Source organism: Hibiscus syriacus, unplaced genomic scaffold (genome assembly GCF_006381635.1).
Source record: "Hibiscus syriacus cultivar Baekdansim isolate YM2019G1 unplaced genomic scaffold, ASM638163v2 tig00112344_pilon, whole genome shotgun sequence".
NCBI lineage: Eukaryota > Viridiplantae > Streptophyta > Magnoliopsida > Malvales > Malvaceae > Hibiscus > Hibiscus syriacus.
In genome coordinates this window covers 1,993,348-2,000,135 of record NW_024063307.1, presented here as the reverse complement: position 1 = coordinate 2,000,135, position 6,788 = coordinate 1,993,348, and the positions used below count along the sequence as shown (strand labels likewise).

Genomic DNA, 6,788 nt, shown 5'->3' with positions numbered 1-6,788 from the left:
AGGGTGTATGCTCCGATGCAGAAGTTCTGAAATTCCTCCTTAAGTATCAAGAGTACCATAGGTCAAGTAGTGAGTTACGAGTTTCGAGGTACAAAGATTCCTCTGATTTCGTTAGTATGTATTTGTGCGCAAACAATAAGTGAATCAACTTCGTAAGCCAAGCCTCGTTAGTATGTCTTTATGTTGGTATAAGAGCGTGAGATATATACAACACATAGCAGTATGCAACGTTGCATAGTATCGTAGACTTTGGGTGCTTTAGATTAAAGGAAACCAAATACGTTAAGCGTCGTATGACTAGCGATATACTAGCGATAGTTGTCATCGAATAGCTCAGTTGTAGTAAGCGATAACAGGTGCAAGATATAGAGCCTCAGAACCCTTGAGTCAGAATGCAGTTACGAGAGATCTTTGTTTATATTACGTGCTCTATAGGAGAGCCAGATATAGAGCCTCAGAACCCTTGAGTCAGGTATTATGGATGAGTATTGAATCAGAGTTACGCAGCAGAAGCATATATATCGACGTTGGTCGAGAATTGTCGTCACCTCTTCAGTAGTCGGTATCGAGACAGTGTTGACAAGTGTCATAAGATCTCAGGGTGTGGCATGATGATTTGCATATGATCAACAAGTAAAAAAGGTTATCGAGTTATGGAGTGAGTTAACTCGATTGAGTAAGGTTAGCCATAAAAGGGATTTAGAGATAGCAATGAATCTTCGAGTAGAGTCATCCTTGTGGAATGTTCTGAGCGAAAAATGTCAGATAGAAAAGGAGTGACTTCTTTAGCTTCATACTTTCTGAAGGTTTTTGCTTAAAGTTCGGCGTTGGTAGTATATTCAGAAAATCGTAGATCGATTTTGAGAGTTTTGAGCTGCATGTCAGGTTATGAGGATTTATTCCTTCAGAATCAGATTTGATATGAGTTTAGGTGTTTCGAGATTTTAAGCATTTAACCCAAGAATCTGTTGTTGTTTGGACCGAGTAAATTTTGAGGACAAAATTTCTTTTAAGGATGGGAGAGTTGTAACACCCTAAATTTTGTGCTAGTAGTTTCAGGTTTACCCGAGAGGTAAGTGGACCTCATGAAATTCATAAGTAAAGTCATTGGGCTTAATTGGGTTTGAATTTTGGCCCAATTAGACATAAAAATGAGATTTTAAATTATAGAAACAAGGAATAACTAATTGTGCAATTTTTCTATTTTATAATGATGAGGGTTTTATATCTCATCCTATTTTTCTTCTCTTTCTTTCTTCTTCATTTATTCTTTCTTCATCTTCTCTAAATATCCATAGCTCCAAGGTAAGGTCTTGAACCTTTTTCTTGTTTCATTTTCGTTCTTAATCTCACTTGCAACATAGTTTTCAAAAATTGAAGTCTTGGTTTAATCCTAGCTAACGAAAAGTGGGGGTTTTCAACCAAATCACCAAGGAAAGGATTTTGGCTAAGCAATGAGGGATTTAAACTTCAAGGTAGAGTATCTCTAACCCTTTGGAGTATTAAGTTTTCATGATTTTGTAGATTTTTCTAAGATTTGGTGATTTGAGCATTTTAGTGTTTATTTTTTATTTCTCAAGCAAATCATGTTTTAGATGTTAATAACACATTTTTATGATTCCCTAAGATCCTAAACAACTTACTGAAGCTTCAAAATAAGTTTAGAAACCAAACAAAGTCATTTGGGATGACTTTTGAGTGCTTCTCAAGCCTACATAAATTATTTTAGGGTTTGAGTATCGATATTAGGACGAGCAGTATTGATATTGGTTAAATTTGGGCTAAAATTAGGGATCTCATAAGGGAGCATCGAGCAGTATCGATACTCAGGGTAACAGTATCGATATTGAGGCTCATTTTTTTGCTATAGAATATATTTTTAGTACCGATACTCATAGGGGTATTAATACTTGACCCTAGGGTACCGATACTACTCACTTGGGATGGTTAGGTTTGACTCGTTTAAGGCCTTAAGAGCTAAGTACGATATGCAATAGTAAGACTTAGTCCGTGGAGGACATAAATGACCTAACATACCTAAAAATACTCATAAGAGTGGGTTACAACAGATGTAACCATATTAAGCGTATTACGTCAAAATATCTTCAGTCAAGGACATATACAGAATATTAAGGATATGGATCGTTATAGAGTATGTGTTGATAAGTGGTACGACGAATAAGTCGGATTCAGTACTATCGAAAAGTATGAGCTTTTAGAACGTTAGTGAATCCAAGAAGAGTAAGTCGTTCCTTTCAATCTGAGAGGTATTGAAGGGAAGTATGATAAGAACGATTAGAGTGTTGTTACTCCGTAATGAACCCGAGCCAGGTATCAGGCTAGCCAGTTCCACATTTAATAAAAAAGCTTTTGTATAACGTTATAGATTAGGGGATGAGTAAAATATCAGTTAGTGTGACGTTGATTTCACTTTGGTGAGTCCAGTTATGTTAAGGAATACCTAGGTTACCTTAGTGGCCCTAATGAGCATTACCAGCGCGCGGGGTAATTTAAGGGCTAACTAGGGCACGAGGCTCGAACACTCATGAGGAATGGGTTAGAAATGTCATTGTTGTGTGGCCTATGCGCCTTAGATATGCATGTGTAGTTATGTTAGTTCAGTAAAGTTAAGTAAGCTTATGATGCACATAAATTCCAGTTCTTACTATGAGGCTTTTGATTATTCAAGGTAGGCTAGTATGTTGTCTTGAGATGCATATAAAATTCCTCTGACTACACCACTAGACCCACCTCATGTTTGTGTCAGTCATGCATGTACAGTCCTATCAGTTCAGTATATAAGATATGTTAAAGCTTGGCTTAAAGGCTATGTGAGATCGAGCCAATGTTTCAGTTGAGTGGGAATTGCACCGATGCTATATGACATCGGGTTCCTCTCATATGATCTACCTGATGGCTATGTGATGACCATAAGATCGTTATGTATATTTTATGGGAATTACACTGATACTATGTGACACCGGTGTTCCCTCAGGTAACTAGTGTTTGATGACTATGTGAGACCAGATACTAGTCAAGTTTGCATTTAGATAATGCACAGTATGTCAGGGTGCATTTAGATAATACACAGTACATTTAGGTTGCATTTAGGTAATTCGTATCAGTGCAAGCATTAGGGTTAGAGACCCTTTAGAGGTGTACTCATGGCGAGGCCCTTAGCATAGGATTAAGGAAAGCTTGAGACTCCTACTTCAGTGATAGAGCAGTAAAGCCTTAAGTAAGTAGCACTTAATCTAGGTCATGCGTGTGCCTACTGCTTAGTACCATGTCTTCAATATGTTTATGTTTATGAAATTCTTATGCTGTTATAGATTAGCGATTATACCACTGGGCTTTGTAAGCTCAGCCTTCGGATGTTTTCCATTGGCAAGTCAGTACCTTGAAGCGTTCGTAGAGCACCGTCGTAACATGACTTCCATCATCTTTGATAGAGTATTGTATTGTAGCTTGAGTGGGCATAAGTATTTATAGGATGTATTATTTTAGTTTTAAAGTGTGTGTCACAAAGATATGGTTTTGTAAAATATTTTATATCAGTTATTTATGTTTTAATTATGATATCATTCATTGAATTTAAAAGGAAAATGATCCGGTTTTGAAAATCAGGGGTTGCCTCGGTAGCCTAGTGTGACACTTTAGACCCAATCAGGTTTAAGGTATTACATATGGGGAATGCGGTGGGGTGAAGGTTAGAATTGCGCAGATTTTTTATAAAAAAAAGATTAAAAATATTTTTAAAGTATAAAATTTTCAAAATTACCAAATTGTGATATGTTACATTTAATGAAGCTTTTTTAAAGGCGGTTAACGCCCAAGCACTTAAAATGGTAACAAAAAAAACATTATGCACCTAAAATGATAACGGAGAAAACATTAAACACCAATATGAGTCAAAAAATAATTTAGACACTTATTCGAGAAAAAAATATTTAATTTAAATACTTATTGTGATATTAAGCCTAAATAAAACCAAGTATAAGGTAGCTCCCAATCCCAATCCCAATCACCAAGACCCGGTGCATGAGGAGCACCTGTCCCAAACTCTATTCTCACAGATCTACGTGGACGATTCCCACTGACTTGGAATCTTGTGGTGCCCACTGCTGAAACAGTTCATAAATATATTCTTAATTGTACGTTTATACAGTGAAACAATTTATTTTAAATTAATTAATGTTCAATGTTCGTAAATATATTTGGAACACACACGACAAGAATCAAAATCCAATTATGTCCAAGATCCAAGTATTAATGATCGAATAAGATAAGTACATATTTGTTCCTGTTGCAAAAGTTGATAAACAGATGATTAGATTGTTGATGAAGCACAAGTTATACAAAAAAAAAAACAGCGTGCATTTTCTTTTTCACCAAACAGAAAACCAAAAAGAAAGTTGAGTATTTCAACATTAACTATTATACGATGAGGTGAAAGTGGAGAGTTGATAGTTTTATAGCCTACAAAATTTCTTCTGTCTTTAATGGAAGATTCACTCTTGTAATGCCTCAGGAACCAGAGCAAGAGTGGGTTGTAATCCAACATTACTACTACTAAGACTCTTTTTGGACAAGATGCTGTCATGATCTTCTTTGCTGCCACCACTGCCGAGTTGGCTCATCCACGTGTCTTAACCTTGTCGATGTTTGCCGGCTTGGTGCCCTTGGAGACATGGCGGATGTCGTAGGTTTTCAGAGGGGAAATGGGTTGCTCTTCTTCAAGTGATTCTAGAGAACAAGTTTGGGTTATCGTCGGGCCTGAGAACTGCCTCGACGGCGGCCTGGCATTCAACCCAGCTTCCGGAGCAGAGCATGCCGATTGACCCATAAACCGGATTCACTACACGCCCACAGGCCTCATATAAAAGTGACCTAAAGATGTCTACAAATGCAAAAACAAAAAGGGATTAATTATACATTTCGGTTTCACCAATGGATGATAATAATTGAAGTTCTTGAGGGCCGGCTTCAATTAGATTGAGGAGACCAGCACGACCGTAGAACTTGGCGAGGAAGAGAGTGGCATTGGCCTGAGAATCAGAGGAGTGAATCCATTGAAGACAAGGTCTAATGGAGCAGCTTTCACTGCATCCCTTACGCAGAACCCTGCAGCCATCGCAGCTCTTCCTCATGTTATTTCCCAGAGAGATTGAAGGAGATTAAGCCACGGTATGTATAACGTTAACGCCGGGGTTTGTATTTTCTGGAGGAGTTGGAGTAAAAGACCTGAAAACCGGGGCTATGTAATGAGTGTTTTCCTTGATCTGCCTTGCTTTTATTGTTTGGGGACTGCCCCTCCTTGTAAAATGAGATTCTTCTTTTGGTGCTTTCCTTCTTTTGCAAACAACCCTACATGCACGGTTTTATTACCAATCCAACCAACCCTTTTAACTGCAGAATTAGGGCAATATTGTAAGCCGCCCAATTATTTAGCCCAATAGGGCAACTTGGTTTTTATTTCGGGATCTACAACAAATGTTACAATGGAGTTAGAACTCGTCATGTCAGCGTGACGAGTTTCGTAGGATATATTTTTTTATTGGGTCGTGGGACGTGAGTCCCATAGGCCGAATATATTTAATATATATTAAGAGTACTTGTCATGCATGCATGATGAGTCATAATAATTTTCTTTTTAAATTTTAAAAAACATTGTTAATATATATATATATATATATATATATATATATTATTTTAATAGAAACGGAATCGTCACACCAGCGTGACAAGTTTCAACTGCTATAAATTTGAATTTCTCGACCTTTGGGGTGACGTTGTTAAACAAGCAATTTTTTTTGGGATTCATTGGAACTTTTCACGCCAGTGTAACGAGTTCTAACGACTATTTTGGGAGATGATTTTAGTATAAATAGGGGGTTTAGGGTGAAAGTTTTGACGTATGAGAAGTGAAAAGAAATTGAGAATATCAAATAATGTGGTCGTGGGAAAATTTGGGAATGATTTGGCCAACAGTGCTTATGGGTTTGACAACACCGATTCGGAGATCGACCATTCAGATTCAAGTTCTTCTTCATATGAAAATTGGAAAAGGAGGCAATAAAGTACATAGTTGAGGAGTATAAAAAGAAGATGAAAATGGAAGAAGAAGAAGTATGAAGATTTAACGAAGTGACGTAGCAAACGACTTGTTAAGAGGGAAGAAAAAATTAAAAATTTTAGTATAGAAATTGAGAAGAAGAAGAATAAGAAGAAAGAAAAATACGAAGGTGTCTTAATCCGATGTAGTGAATGAATTGTAGAGATATCTCAAAAAATAGAAAATGACATATGTACAAATATTGATTTGTATGGTTTTAATTTATGTATGAAGTTGTCTTTATTAATTAAGTAATTATTGGATTAAGTAAACTTATTTAGTAATAGTTTGCAATTATATATGAATTGAAGTGAAAGTTTGGAGTAATGATGTTCAACTAAAAAAACTCATAAACATAGTGGAAAGAGTACAAGTTAAAAAATATAGTTAGAGTACAAACTAAAAACATAGTTAAAAGAGTAAAAGTAAAAAAAGATACATAATATTTTTTTTAACGGCTATTTTAGCGTCCAACCCAATATTTTGGAAGATGAGGATAACACTTTCTGTTATGACCTTCACCTCTGTAGTGGCTCAAAGTTTGGGTAGACCTGGCTCTCTTTGAGGATCATCCATATTGGTATGAATTCGGCTAGATTCAGGTCGACCCCTTAACTTCATATGCAATTGAGGATTTGGTAACCATTCTTCAACAATTATACATGTAAGCTAA

At 36.4% G+C, this 6,788-nt stretch overlaps 1 pseudogene; it reads right to left on the bottom strand.

Annotated features, from left to right (window-relative positions):
• Nucleotides 1-4,511: 4,511 nt before the first annotated feature.
• LOC120178249 lies at nt 4,512-5,171 on the bottom strand (annotated as a pseudogene).
• Between the last annotated feature and the right edge of the window lie 1,617 nt (nt 5,172-6,788).